Below are 17,330 nucleotides of genomic sequence, written 5' to 3'. Positions count from 1 at the left end.
AAGAACGTATATTTTGGCTTTTAAGACGTTTTCATAAATTAACCGTACCGTTGAGACTGTTCCGACCATTATTATGAGAAAACAGAGGTTTTATTCGACTTGAGTGGATCTCCATAGTATTATAGCCAAGTACCTACACGTTGTACCTACACATGTTTCAAAAATATTGAATAGTAATAACCTGGATCCACATCAATTGATAATGGTCAAAGGCTGAAATCAATGCAAAATAGTTTTGTAATATTATTAATATTACTAATGCAGGGTTGTGATGTCGCCTGTTAAAACTATCTTTAGAATTTTGTACTACCTACTCCATCACAATATACTGAAAAATAAATGAAAGTTTTTTATATTTTAATTCAAAGAATCTTAAGTATTAATTAACAAATTAATGTTTGTTAATGAAATATAAAATAAACAATTAATATTAAAATAAATGTTTAATCAACTTCAACTATAATTAAAATAATACAACGAACATCAAAATAAAATCTGAAATGTGACAATTTTTTTTTAATTTTAAAAGTCAAATACGTTCAAATGCACAGTATTTAATAGTATACTTTCCGAATGCTGAATTTTAAAAGTATTTAAATAAATTCACTTAAATACTTTATGAGACTGATACATGTACAGTGCCTCTAATAAACAAAAACAAATAATATTATGATGCTCTTCTTTATATAATATCTCAACGATCCACATTAAATGAAATTAATAATAAAAACATTGACGTGTGTACAGGTGCAAAACAAACCGACAATAATAGTAATAACAATATAATATTGCTTGTATTGAACAGTCCGTTGGTATAACATAAAAAATAAAAATATACATTATATTATTATATTATTACTTTACGATAGTGGCGAGTTTAATAATAAAACATAAAAACGGCTACGTTATTGACAAACGACACTCGCAAACCTAGTTCAGTCGTAACAAAATAATATATTAATCGTGGTCCGGTCGAGTGTTTACTCTTCTTCCGATCCGGATATATACTTTATACGCATTACACGCATCATTGTCACACGTCGAACGATTAATTTCGTATTTTATTACAACGACAAAGATTGAAAATATGTTTGTAAACAACATCGCTGCGATAAAATTGCGAGCGATCATACTTGTACATTCGACGATGGCCGCACAACCACCCTTTTGAGTGTCAGATTCAAATTGCAATGCAATGCCGATGGAACATAATAAAGGTATTTATAAGTTATTAGTTCGTTACGTTTTGATTTCCATACGATTCTACATAAAATGCTTATAGTTATAATATTACTTATCATGTTTTATTCGGTTTCGTTCATTTCTACAGTACTTAATAATATTTTGATTTATTATTATAAACACTCATCCTTTACGCATATATTTATTGCACTGAAAATATTTAGTACAATTTCGTAAACTCCGAAAACTGTCTGTATCAATTATTATTTTGATGGTACCTATCATCGCGTTTATTAAATCAAAAACGATCGAAAAAAATTTGTTCGGATACCTATTTACAGCATACGACATACCATATTATTATCCACAGACATAATTTGAAAATATTTCCATCGGATGTACTTCCCGGCTTGAATTATTATCAATTATTACTTATGCTTAATAATATTATATTGTATATACTTCCCTTTCCACCGAGACCGAAGTCCACGACGAGCATCGATATTCACCACCACCCTGCCGCGTAGCACTTGAAGGGATTTGTTATTGTTGACGTACGACGAGGTTATATAACGTAATATGTTTACGTGGTCTTAGGTACACCTCTGTATTATTGTGGGTTTTATATTTTTGTACTCTGTAAACCGTGGTATACACACTCGAGTGATTTTCGTTTTTCGATAACTACTGTCTGCCGACCACAGCCGGAAATCCGTTGATATATTTTTCGGAGTGACCAATAAGCTATGTGGGAACGCGGATGAAGGACGTCGCATTGAAATTCGTCTACTGCGTGTTAAAAACAATAATAATTGAGATAGTCCCGAGTGACAGTCATCGAAGAGTTTCATTAGTTGATGAGCTTAATGCGCTCCAAATTGAAAGAATATACATAATTAATCGGTTTTAGCTGAGTTGTTCGAAAGACGTTAGTATTACTATATAATCGACTCTAGACGTGCGTCGTTTTAAAATCATTAATCGTGAGTCGTGACTATCGTGGTTCTAAATCAAACAGTTTAGTTTGAAAATTGTTGTAAAAAAAAATTCACAAATGTTATGAGTTTGTACACCAAACGCTAAATACACCCAGAGATATAATAATTTAGAGTGACTAACCCAGGGAGTATGCTCACCCACATTTTTTCTTTAATAATGTATTAATTCGAGTTTTAAATATTTTTGTAATGTTTTAACTATATTCAAGGATCAAATTTTCAAATGGGTTCTTAGATTTTCAAAATCGTTTAATGAGTGCCATGTGGTGATCACTTTTTTCCCTGTAAATTAAACATAAGATTTGTTTAAATGTCAACGTGTCTATAAATTCAACTATTTTTTTATTTCATTTATTTTTTAGTTACTTTGTGTTCCAAGGATAATAATTTATATGAACACGATAATTGGTTTCAAAAATATCCGGGCTACGATAATATGGAAATTATACTAATTAAAATGTATGTATTAACATTTTACAATTTGTAAAAACTGTCTGAGTATTATAAGTAGTTGGTAGATTAAATATTTCATACATCTTATAGTATTCTAAAACTATTTTTAAGGATTACTATGCTAGGTACGTATAAACATTTTAATAATTTAATAAAAAGCATTAATAATAGTGTACAGTAAAAAAGTTGATTCTCGTTAAAAGAAAGAAGTTTGTATCACCACGGGACACTCCTTAAATGATATACAAATAAAAAAAAAATCTAAGTATTTAAAAACATGGTCCTTATTAAATATTCCAAGAATATGTTAGCGGACGTGGAATTTATTGTACAACTGGAAATCGAGGATGGGGAAATGTCGTGGTGCAGGTGGGTCTAGTCCTTCTTGCCCCTTCCAACAGCCGCAGGAGCATTTTTAAAATCGATGAATTAGTCATATACATTGTGTTTAATAAGGATTTTTAATGTAAAATAAGGTGAACCAAATAAATAAACGATCAATTCGTATTAGACACTATAATATGGTGTCAGAAAATGTTTGTTTTATCTTAGAAAAGTGGTCCAAAAGTTTCGTTTATATTGTTATATAACCACATAATATAGTACATAAGTATAGGATAATTGGTGACCCCTTTCGAAGATATTTTATTGACCAGACAATGGCAGGCGTATTATTATTATTATTTACTTCGACGTGGAACCGTTTTGGAGCGCGTGCGGCACGCTTTGTTTTTCAGACCGTTTGATAACTAGGTATACGGTATAATAATATTATATGCATTTATTATTAAATTATAGGTGTAGTCACCACAATTTCGAATCAGAAACGCACCGAAAAGGTAGGTAGGTACATTATAATTGAGCTACCGTGAATTATTATACTATTATAATAATATAACAAATCGATGTTTACATTGATAGATTTACATACAATTATGGTTTCGGGGCAACACAAAAGTTTACACGAAAATCAGGTTTTCTAATATCCCCAATAAAAATTGACCTTCGGGGGTATGTATTACTATAATATATTTTTGAATTAATTTCAGTATTGGTAGATCATACGCTATAGTAGCATACTATTAGTATGATATATTATATTTTATACAATATACACCAAGATAATAATAATAATATATAATAATAGTATACTTATCCTGACTCGATTCTTAAACTCCGACAACAGTCTTCATATTCTATAATCCATATTGAAGACGATCATTATTATTTTATATAATATGTCTCGTAAGTTAAATTACTTCTGTACTAAGTCAAACATTTTATTGTTTGTTTAATGTCGACTTCTGTACATTTAATTTGTCACAGAAAAGTAATAACGATCTCATTATAATACTATGTAAGACCGTGTACATTCATAAAGTTTTATAAAAATAATTAATTTAAACAATGGGTAGGTACGTATAATTTCCGAGGCCTTCAACTTGGGAACCTACTCAAAGTAAACTTTCAAATTAAACTGCCTTTTACGAGTGATGATCGCATTACGACTTAAAAATATGAAAATTCGACGAGAATGCTATTGCTTTATAGTTAATTGGTTTCTTACTTACATCGATGATTAAATAATAATAATTTACTTGTACAGTTTTTAGTTTCATTCCAGACAAACATGCCATTTGTTGACGAATTTGTGCGCGTTTTTGATTAATAATTCAAGCAACTCATTTCCTTTTTTCCTTTGAAATTTTTTTTTTTTGCTCACATAGCACACCTTTAAGTATGATAGTTGCAGTTTAATGGCAGAAAAACAGTTAATACGGTTTTAATAAGACAACACAGCATCGGATACGAGCTTTCGTCGGATGCGTTTTCCGGCCAGAAATTCGCATTATACCGTAGTGATATTATTTTCCTGCTAGAAGCCAATTGTGATAATATTATGCATATAGGTACTGCAGCGGAGTAGAATAATCGGGCCACGAAGCTATTAAAATTCCTAAATTGAATACACCGCCATGTTTAGACGTTGGTATTCAACGATTGCGCCTCGGGAGATTATTAGGCGATCGAAATTTTCTTTTAAAATGGGGGCCTATACACGTTGATAGATCTTTGATCGCTTTCGAAACACGACCCCTATCACCACCGGGCCGTCGAAAACACTCTCCACGGCGGCGTTTGACGTTATATGGCGTGTATAATACAGCTGCTGCGACCCACCCCTTCGCAAACTTGCTCGCGATAACAAAAAGCAAAAAATATATGTATATAAATACGCACAGGGATGGAACCACCACCGTGTACCCTCCCCGAGGCCGAGGGCGCGCATATATATACGCGAAATAATATCGATCTGTCTAGACGGCCAGACACTCTCCCCCCCCCCCCCACCCACACACACACACACACGCTACCGCTGCTGGCTGCGGCTGTTGTTGTTCGCGAAGGGGCGGGCTGCGTGCGACAGGGGAGGGGAGAAGGCGAGATAGAAAAGGGGCGATAGAGAGGACTACTGAGAAGGGGTGAGAGGGGTTCGAGTGAGCGGAGGGGTGGTAGACGTCGCCGGGTGACCTTTTCTCCGGCGCGGCCCTCTTTAAGCCGGTGCGAATTATTGGCAACCAAAAAAAAAAAAAAAAAATAAACAGAAATTGTTTAAAAAACGAAACGAAACACGAAAGAGTTAAACTGCCGCGCAGTGCTATCAGTGTGTGTGTGTGGCAACCGGAAAGAACCGGTCCAGCGTGCGCAACATAATAGTGTAATAGTATAAGCATATATACATAGAGGTACGTGTCGAAATTATTTTACACAGGAATTATTACCATTATTGTTAATCATCACCGGTGGCAATCCGCTACCATCACCCCGAGGTCGGCGGCGGTGGATACCGATATTATATTGTATTATATTATGTATATATTGTACTATTATTTGTAGGTATATATATATATTCTAATTTTTTTTTTTCAATCCCGCGAGAAACCATCGAATAAGCCGCTTACGACGACCGCGACCAGATTATATTATAATAAATTTTATATTTTACGTGTCGAAATCCTACGGCGGGATCTGTAATATTATATTAATATAATATAATAAAACACCGCGGTCGGGTGATCGTTATATTATTATAAGGCGGCGGCTCGGCGTTGCGCAAAACCATCACCGGACACGAATCAAGTCCAATTTTTTGTTCATTTATTATTTCGCATTACTGTTGTTAGTCTCGTTACCTATATAAAACCATTGTTCTCGGCCACCACGTATTTTGTACAGCAGACTCCAAGTATAGGGTGCTTCATTTTGCATTATTATCGACGTCACCGATAAAGAGAGACTGAGTAAATCTATTTTTATTATTTTTTAGTTATTTTTTGATCCTGACGAAAAAAACATTTAAGTTTTTCGCAAACTTCAGAACATTAAGACGCTGGTTTGAACATTTCAATAAAATTATTTTCTACAAACAAATGGTCCGTCTTGCAATTATGACTTTCGTAATCCGAATTTCTGGATCGACACAAGTCTGAGAACACTAATTTGTTTCAATCATTCCAATCAATTAGCCTACGTTAATTAACCAAAGGTCATAAGGGGTGTAACACATTGGCAACCACACTTTTCACAAGGACCTTAAAATTACTATTCACTCCGTAAACTTGCTTCGGTTCACTTAAAAAATGTCCACTTCAACAGTATAAAACACCAAACTTCCTATTATATTATTAAATTCAAATATATTTTCTGTATTACCAGCGGATAACATTCCTCGTCTCTCAAAATTAAATTTGTAACGCCATATCCAAAAAACAATTACAAATATATAAATATAAACTAACCTAATCAAGCTGATGTGGTGACACTGGACTCACTCCTTCTATCACGTCGACCAATTCTTATTGTAATCCTACACCAATAGATTTTTCATCCATTGTTTTTAATCTTACAATATATTTTACCTACATATACAAGAAACTTTATAATTGTCTAATTTGTTTTTAGTTTTAAGTTAATATAAAGAAAAAAAAATTGAAATCCAGAAAAAGTGTTTAGGTAATCAACTTTTAAAACTTAAAATTGTTACCCTGAACAGTTGTAAAAATGGAGTTACGACTTTTTTCGTCGGGGACGTCAATTTAATGTGCCAGGAAATTAATGAAATAATGAATGGACGGAATATAGCCGTGAGGCCTACAACAAGAGTCGGATATTTTGAGTAATGAAAGAGAGGGAGGCCGTCTGAAACGGGTGATATTAGACTGAGAATATATTTAATAAGGGGAGAGAAACAATTTATCAATGTCCAGCGGGCCACTCAGAATCGGATGTCGACTGAACTAAGAGGATTAAGAATACTTAAAACGGCGTCAACGTTTCCTTCATTATGATTGCGATTGAAAGAAAAAAAAAAGAAAACCTTTTGAGCATTTATTAACTCTATGGGGGATTCTTTTTTTTTTTTTGCAATTGTCTTGAGTATGTTTTTCCGAAGAAGTCGCTCTCTTTCCCGTCACTATTTAAACAACAATAATAAATTCACTTAAAAAAAAAAGTTACGTTATCGCACGAACAGGGGTTGTACTATGGCGTATACGTGAATTAGTTACTTTTGTTAGAATCTAGTCAGGTTGGAATCGTGATGTTGTGTGTTATACATTTTAACCTATTTCAGATCACATTGCTTTTGATGTAAGTTAGCTAAAGTATGAAGTACTAAAGTAAACAATGTATTCTATACTACTGTAAATATTATACGTATAAATAGTTATAATTATGAGCAGTTTATCGATTATTAAATTATTTTTCCTTGTAATCGTTTTCCGTTTAAACTGTTATTCATCGGACAATCTTCGAGTTATCGGTATCATTCCAAATATCATAGTAATAATAACGAATCTCAACTGCGATTTCGTGTAAATAATAGTCACATTCCATTCCAAGGTTTGACGGGTGCGACATTCGTTTTAATTTTAACTTTGTACTTGAGAGGACCTTGAAAGTTTTTACAGTTTTTCTGCATTCATCAACAATATATCAACTATTTACGAGCATTATACGAATAATGTTAACGAAAATGTTCCGAGTTTGTTGTGAAAAAGCTTCGTCAAAATATTTCGTATCGTGTTTCGTCGAATACACGCGCGTTCTCATTTCTAAGTACCCCGACTAAGAATGCATCTATATTATTATTTGGATATATAAACGATGAAGCTTAATGCCGAGAAAACTTGAACGATTTGAGAATAACTCTTGAACAACGTTGGCGTATCGCTGCTAAGACATCAGCCAATCGAGTACACTGCTGCAATTATACCAGCCAGTGTGCTCTATAATATAGTACCTGCTTTCAAGCCTGGGCATAAACATAAAAGCTAAGTTCATTTTGATATTTTAAAATAATTTAACTGTCATTAACTTAACTGATTTTTATTGATACCGACTTCATTAATAAAGAGTTACTTTTAATCAAATACAAGTTACGTTAATTTATAAATAATTATATAATACATGTAATCAAATTACTATTCATGATGCCATGTTGCATAAACATTTACTTTTTATTATTAAAAATTACATAACTGTTTAATAATGTATCAAAAAAAAAAAAAAAGACTTAAGTTAATACGTCGATTGTACGTTTCCATATAACTTTTAACTTCACTGTGATAGAAAAAAAAAATAGGATAACTATTAACTTTAAAATTTTTAAAATGTTTTCAATGAACTCACCTAAACCCAGTTATAATAATTATCATTAACTTGCCCAGACTTGTGACTTGCTGCGCATATTTTTGTTTTACCAACTTTTTAGCCATATACATGAGTACCAAACCTGCTGCGCAGAACGAATATCAGAGTACTTTTTTTTTTTTTTTTGAACTCGCATTGCATTTACTTTGAACATAATATTATAATAGCACAGCACATACATAGGTATGCACATCTATGTCACGACGTAGTTTTTAATCAATCACGTAGGTGTGCCACCGCGGTATACTCTTGATATGTTTGACGGACGATTATTCATCGCACCTTTTCCCAAATATTGCACTTAGGAATATGCGCAAACATAGGTGGGTACCTCTATACCTATATAAGTATAGTAAGATCGGCCCTCCTTCACCCAAAGCTCATGTTGCTATGCCGTAGTATGTGTATATATTATTATAATAGGTTGGGGTTGTAAACGATTTCTTCCGCTCAAACGCGTTTTAAACCGACCAGAAAATACTCGCGAGCGTTTTGAGCCGAAAAATTCCATAAACAGTAGTATCAGTCTTCAGATGTGCTTTTATTAAATAAGAAGATGTATATATCACATTTTGATATGTCAACGAAAAATTCATCATTTTTATATTCAATTCGTTTAGTTTTTTTTATTAATAGTTAATAATTCATTTGACAGACGCGGGGCCATTTAATTATTATTTCTCACAACTATTATCGCGTTGTTATTATTGTTTTATTCTTTGAATCTAAATATAATAATATTACATAGTAATCATCTAAATACGTCTAATGACAATAATAATAATAATGATGTTCACGGAAACGTGTTTTATGTCAACCACATGAACGACGAGATTCTTTTTATGGTATTGATTTGGCCTGTCGTTGTGTGTCCGAACTCCAAGGAAAATACGAACTGCATACAACCTAACGAAGTTTTCTTTTCAATATTAGAAATTCAATTTCATACCACTTGTTATGTGGAACAATATTGAAAAATGAAAATCATTCCGTTGTAGATACTAATGAAAGTAACAATATTTATAAGCCAATATGCTGAAATAATAGTTATATAAAAAATAACGAACTCAGAAAAACCCTACAAGTTGAAAAAAAATAGTTAAATGTGATTTAAAATTATTTCTTGCTAAATTGATTAAAGTGAAGGAGAAAACATAAGATATATTTTTACATAAATAATTTCTAATAATATCCACTCAAATTTGAATATTTGTGTATTGTGTTAAGAATAGAAATGTAAGTATTTTCATTTAATAAAAATAAATTGATTTTAATATTATAACGTCTACGAATATTGTATGCAGTAAATACCAAATAACCTTTATAAAACGTATTATATAGAAAATAAAAACAAACAAAAATGTACCAAGATTTTTTAAATTGAATTCAGACATCATGAAATGAGTTCTTGTATTTAATCATAATATTTCTCCAATTTGTTTTCCAAAAAATATGAGTATGTATTTATAAAGCCCTGAACCATGATTTTAATACCATAAAAATAATAATAAATTATTATTATTGTTATTGTATTACATTTATCTGATGGCTGCCGCAGCTTCCTGTTTAAAAATCTTAAGAATCATATAATTGTACAAGGCAATAATATATGTACAGGTGAAAAAAAATATGATATATTTTTCATTAAATTATTTTAATTTATGCTTTTATTGATTTTTCAGAATAGTTTTATCAGGAAGCGGTTACATTCACAAGTCTATTATGTTCATAATTAATAATTAATAATAATATTTATTTTTAAAATACATTTTTTTCGCTCATCTAAGTAAATTTTTTGGTCATATATTAAGTTCATTTTTTAGAGTTTTAGGCCATTTTTTCATTTTTTTTAGTGCATTTTTGTGTATTTTTTAGGTCATTAAATTCCGGGCTCTAATAATAATACTAATTATATTGATGTGATTAAAATTTAGGGTGAATTGGCACCTGCGTTTTCCAAAATATTGGTTGTGAAATAGGTAGTGACTGGTCGGCCAACAAATCTTAAGAGCATCTCATATGTATTATATTACCAAGTAATTAAAAAAATACGTTATTTAAAGGTATTATGTATATTAGAAATAATTAAAGTGGGTTTTGCTAGCTGTATTTTAATATATGTCGTTTTTAATGGGAGTTAACAGGTCGTAATTTGATATACCGTTAATAAAACGTTTTTATATTATATCGTCTAGAGCCGTCAATCACAGTTACAAACTTGGAACTAGAATCTTCTGAACACTATTGAAAGAAGAACTTGAACGAATGAGTACGTTCAAGCTTGGCTAAGCTTTTTATCTTAAATGTGCATTAGGAATATGGGTCAATTGATCCCAGTTTTTTTTAGTCCACTTGAGGAAGGGGGTACCCTTTTTACCTTAAAATCACTATATTTCAGTTTGATTCGTACTGTCTGTATTTTACTGATTCATGTAAGACAAAGTATAATTTGCAGTCAACATTTTATAGTTGCTCTTGGGTTGTGGAACTTATCAACCTGTATATTATTAACTATATGAGTACCTAATATAGCGCGTTGAAATCGGTCGTTGAATTACCGAAGGCTTTATAAAAACACTGTTAAACGATCGACTCCCGATCGGAATCCTTTATAGTATTATTTTCAGAAACCGGTACTGATATCTGGTGCTACCTATCTTGTTGGAGTTTTTAAAAATTTGTTTTAATTTAATTTTATCGTAAGTTATTTGAAAGAAATACTTAATAGATTATGTTATTATAATTCCTTTTTTTTTTTTAGTTTATTTGGTTTAAGGCTTTTGAACTACTGTGGCCATTAGCCTGTTACCTTGTGGGGGGGGGGGGGAGAGGGGTTGGTTGGAACACGTTTTGCATGTGTGGCAAGGATTTATGTCGCTATTAACCCGGGTGGTCACCCATCCGAGTGCTAGCAACGACGGCCTCCACGTACGCTCAGAGCTTTGCCGCAGATTAAGCGTACCTATGACCGCGCCTCACCAAGACACTTTATCATTATTATAGGCGTAATATTGTCTTACGTTTTAGTATAGATTGCAGTCGAGACTCTTACGACCACTGTAAAAGGTTTTAGTTGTAGTGAATACCTGAACAAAAGTGGTTTATGGAGCGTAAATAAGATAAACAACGTTAAGTGACAAAAAACAAACACTTAACGTTGCTTATCTTATTTACGTATTTGAAAAACAATTTTGTACTTACCTTTGAATGCCGCGGTATTCACTAAAGCTATGACCAGAAACTTTTTGTCTTTAATTTTTTTTTATGAATCAGACCACAAAGCAGAGCACAATAACTCAAATTTTCGAAACCTCGTTGACATATGTACAGATATATATATATATAATATTATAATATAGTCACATGGCCCCGTAAGCAGATCGTATTTACCACTTCTGACTAGAAGTCCTGTGGTACAAGTATAGGCACAAGTATAGACATTGCGGACATCGATAGAGTATTTCCTATTGATAATGATGTGGTTTTCACGTCAAAAATGTAATAATTATTTTTTGTTTTTTTTCAGGACTCGTCAAGCCGAAAAAAAGCGAGGGAAAAATGAGATCAAAGTTTGGGAAACACTTCAGAAGTGTATACCCATAACTTAACTAGAACTCACCTTATAGTTCGATACAATATAATATAACATGTTATGTATTAGTGCGCAAACTTCGAAGGCAGTAAGTCTGTAACGCGTTACCAGAAACTTTCCGATCGACTTGGCGAAACCTTGGGTTTAGTATATAATATATTGTGTAGGTATATATAGGTTGGTACCACCTATACCTACCTATAATTGTGCACTAATCGACGGCTGTATAATAATAGCGTAATGTATTTACGGTTATTTCGGATCTGCTCTCGACGTATGCGTTATTGATGTTATAATAATATTATACTGTCGGTGCTTAGATGGTCCCGAGCCCGACAAAACCATTTAACAATTTCTAGATTATCAAAATACTTGTACCTACCACTTATGGATTGTCAGGGTTGTGTGGTGCTTATTTTCACGCTAGAGAAGATCATAACTTCAAACAACTAACCGCCGTCGTTCGTCTCGTGACTTATTATCACTAGGTACTATAATAATAAATATTACAAATTATATAGGGTGCCTAAAAAAGTTTAATTTGTATGATATTATATAACATTATAATATCTCATTGACGTATCATTTACAGATTATATTTTGTTTTCGGAATTGTTTTTGGATTAGCGTAAATACGACTACAATTTATTATTATTCATTCATAATAATTGCTATCAATAAAGTATACGTAATGTGGTCTATAAACACTAAACGAAAATGCAATAATTATTTACCAATTATTATAAGATGACTCTCGATCGTCAAGTAGTGATGATATGATGACATGCATGCAGCAATACTGGACGGACAACTGCACACGGTTAATGATTAATGATGATTTAAGTGATAAAAATAACATTAAAATGTATTGCATTTATCGATAGGTAATAAATAAAGAGAAGTGGAATATGATGCCACTTATTATTGTTGATGTAAAAATAAATACGAATTTGCCTATGAAAAATAGTCGTCGGTATAATTATACTATAGGTACCTACTCTGAATTGAAAATAATTAATTTTGTTTAACTTTATTTTTATTAGTTTATTATACTGTTATATTATATGCATAGGTATATTACATTATTGGTCCATATAATGGATATAGAGGTACCTATCTATAAATTCACCAAGTGTGATCACCCCCATTTTTCTTTTTAATAACGAATTTGTTTGAACTCTGATTTTCCGAATTTTCAAATATTAGACCGTGTGGGATGTTAGACCTCGAGTTCCTGTTTTTCAAACTATAACGCCCCCCTCCCCCCTATCCCACACTGAAAACATACAGTTTAAAACAATATTGTATCGATGATTACATCTGGAGCACTTCGAAGCGCCGATAATGATGATAATAATACATCGCTCGGGGCTTTTGAACCCGGTTAACCACGAGGCGGAAGACTGGATTTGTCTGAGCGTGGGAGGGGGGGCTGGGCGGCAATTTTTTTTCTTCACCGACCCGTCGAAAACGTACCCCTCGTCGTTGTTGCCGAAAAGCAAACGCCGTCGGCCCATACCTATACACGGCTGACTACTGCAGCTGGATACGCGTTATAATAATACGACCTAAGAGTTCTCCGGCGATGGCCATCGGAGGTCGACATTTTTCGGATTCTCCGTCAAATCCGCGAGCGGCTCGCGCTCGCGCTCGTACGCTCACGGGCGGGCGGGCGGGGGCGAGGGTGAGGCGAATATAGACGGCGAAGGTTGAATTTATACAATTTTTTTTTTTTATATTTATTTCGTCGCTTTTTTCCTATACGCCGAAGCCAGTATTCTTTGTGCCGCAGTGAGAGTCTCCGGTCGCGTTCCCTCTCTGCAGCCCGTCATCGCGCGTAGTGCCGTCGTCGTCATAGTTGTCGTAGTCGTCTGCGGAATGCGGTCCTCCGAAAATGGTCAACCCGTGTGCGTATATTATATATTATATACGTCATATACGCGTATTTATACAGATGCCTGCACTGCACGGTCGGATGCTGCTGCAGGATTCAAGAGCTCACCAAACGAATGGCGATTGGCGATGAGAGGGGGAAATTGAGTATAAAACACAAACATATATACATATTATATAAAGTGAGTAAAGTATATAACTCTCGGGACGATGACAGGCAAGACGGGTGGACATGACCAAGCGGGCCGTGGGGGTACCTACCGCGAAAACTAAAATAAAAAACAGACGAGGACAGACGACCTTATGCTATTTTGTGTTTTGCATTTTTGCGCGCAGACAACCTCGGCAAATTAGTACAGTCGGCCGCTGGCCTGTTATTAGCGTCGCGGAAATAAGGTCGCGCCGCTCGATTCGTACACACAGGCACGCTGCAATATTACCAAAAACTATAAGTGTATTATTATGACGAAAAAATTTTCGGCACGGCATTCGGCCATCGATCAATCGTTTTAACCGTCGATACCCGATCGCATTCATTACCTATAATATTGTTATATAACCTGGCCAGCCCCCGCCGCCCAGCAGCAATCAGCTCCCGCAGCGGCTCCCGCGATGATGTAAGAGTTTATAATAATATATTATTATGATTATTAAACGATCTGTGTAGATCTATACGGGGTCTGAATAAGTGGAATAGGCATAAGGCAATTGTCTGGAACCTCGGATTTTTCAAAGCACCAAATATTATAAATTCCAGTATGTCTTATAAACGTGCAACATTCAAATTTGCATCCAGTAGATCCAAATTACGTTACTACTACTATTTTCAAGTTGAATTATTTGATATGTATTTTGATATTACTCGTTCAAAAATTGAAGTGTCGTAAAAAATATGTATTCTTAGTTCTTACCATTAAATTTGATTAAATAGGTCAGTTATACTCCAATATTGATAGCCGACAACATAAAATCGGTCCTGCTGAACGCAAAAACCTTTTATAAAATGAAGACGGACTGTATTTGTATGTTTCAATTATTTGTAGAATATATAAGTAATACACTAGTACTTTTCGGTATTATAAACTGCTGTGTCATATATTACGTACAACTATGATGGATGAGCGTCGTTTTATATGCACAAGTTTATAAAAAAAATAAGAAACGTCATAGAATATGATTATCGTGTACAGATAAAACCAGTGACTTAAGGTGCATGTTTCTGCTTAATCCTGTCCTGGAGATCTACCTGCAGTTAAGCAGTTTAAACGAAACACTGATGCTGTGCAGATTTTCTAACTTTACTCATTATTATCTCAACCAAAATCTGATCATATCGTTTGCGTAATTCCATTCAGTCTAACTTAAAAATATTAATTTTAGTTGAATCTTCTTCGGATGACCCTGGCAGAAGATTAAAGCGTAGCTGGTGACGTGACTTGCTAGTCAACTAGTAACCACTACTATACCCACGTCATGAACTACTATTATTGAATAGTCTCTCCAATCAAGCCAACCAAGCTCTCTTGTGTATCTCTCCATCTATTGTGAGTATTGTAAAAATATTTTATACAGATTGTACATATCAAATGTATGACGAAAAAAAGTTGAATATTGAGAATTGCAAATTTGCACGTTCAGTAAAACCTCCTTATAACGGAATCTCTACTGATATTTCGGTTATTAAGAAGTTTCTGTTCTAGGGAAACTGAAATACATGGGATCTAGGTTATACAGGAGTCAGCATCGTTGTTAGGTCCGTTGAAAGGCGATTTCCGTCTTATACATAGATGGCCTGTTACGTGCAAAGAGGTCTTATAGGGCAAATGTGTTGATTTATTTATTAATAAAACGATAAGACGTAATAATATTTTGTAAATACTCGTACTTATTTCAATATTTGTATTTCGTTCAGGAAATTGTAGTCGTTGTAATATAGGTAAAGATAATGACATGTATTAAAACAATACACTTTAGATGTTATAGGTGCAAAACGTTAGACTTGTTGACTGATATTCTTCGGCAAATAGCAGGTCGTGTGACGTCTGGACTTCGTGGTGACTTTATGGTCGGGACGAGTGCAATTTTATTGCCCCGAAAGTTACATTTTTTCCGTCCCGAGTGCAGTTTCAAGGGTAAATGAGTGCCATTCGATCGCGCAAAGCCACTGCTATTAACACAATATTATTATACAGGTCGGACCGTCGACGGTGTCATAACGATAGCGCCTCCGCGACTGGAACGGAAGCGTAATCGATCTCTTTACGACGCACCACCGCGTCATTTCCGTCGACGTTCATAAAAATAATAGTAATCATAATATAGCACAACAACAATACGCGTATAATATATAATAATAATAATAATAATAATAATAATATAATATGTTGTATACCCCCGCGGGACCTCGGTTCTTCCGAGCCGATTTCACAGCCATACCGGAGCCACCCACTACATTAATATTATATTCGATTTATTTCTATAGACGCGTAAACCGGATCCCTGTAGTCGGGCAAATAAAGGAATATAATAATAATATTATGAACGAACAATACGCCACGGGCTTTTTTTCGCGTCTCGTATAATATTATATAATAATAGTAATACAAGAATATTTACCTACCTATATAATATTATAATATATTATACGCGCACGGCGGCGGTTATTTACGAGTTCTTTGAGATTTTATTCCCCCTTATACCTGGAAAACAATAGAATTTAACTTTACTGTTTAACTCGCGAACTCGTGATACCGCGCACAGTGACGCGCAGTTATACATTATTTAATCATTTGTACTAAAATACAGCTACATTATCAACATTTAATCGAGATATTTTATACGCTTAAAATTATTCAGAATGTCCAGCGGTTTTTATTATTTAATTCGTATCATATTATATTGTATTATTGAACATCCAAATTCATATGTTGGTATATATGTATAAGTTATAACTGTTTATTATATACAGGGTGATACAACGGCAAGCAGGTTCATCACTTTTTTTTTCATTTAAGTAGTTATTATAAATCTGGTTTTTTGGAATTTGTAAACTTAAATACCATATTTTATACCTAAGGACTGTCCAGTCAAGTGAATTTATTTTAATTATAGGTCCAAGAATAATGGGTTTGTAAGATATGGGGCCTATGGCTTGATTATTATTAATCAACATTTATAATTTGTAAAAATAGTCCAAGTATAATAAATATTAGTTCCAATATTACGTCCATTTTCTACATTCGTAAAATCATTTTTAAGGACTACAGTCCTCAGTATAAACATTTTAATGACTGAGAAACTAATCAATGGAAATTTGAAACAGGTCAATCAAAATTACCAAATAATTATCCACTAAATAATTTACTGTTAAAAGGGTGATTTCCGTTTGAAAAAAAAGAAACTTTTATTTCCACAGCACACTTATCCGATAGAAACAAATCTCAAAAATGTACATATTTGGTCTTGATAATATTTAAAAATTCCAAAAGTCAGAGTCATTC

Source organism: Myzus persicae, unplaced genomic scaffold, assembly GCF_001856785.1.
Source record: "Myzus persicae strain clone G006 unplaced genomic scaffold, MPER_G0061.0, whole genome shotgun sequence".
NCBI lineage: Eukaryota > Metazoa > Arthropoda > Insecta > Hemiptera > Aphididae > Myzus > Myzus persicae.
Note: the sequence above shows the minus strand (reverse complement) of the source record.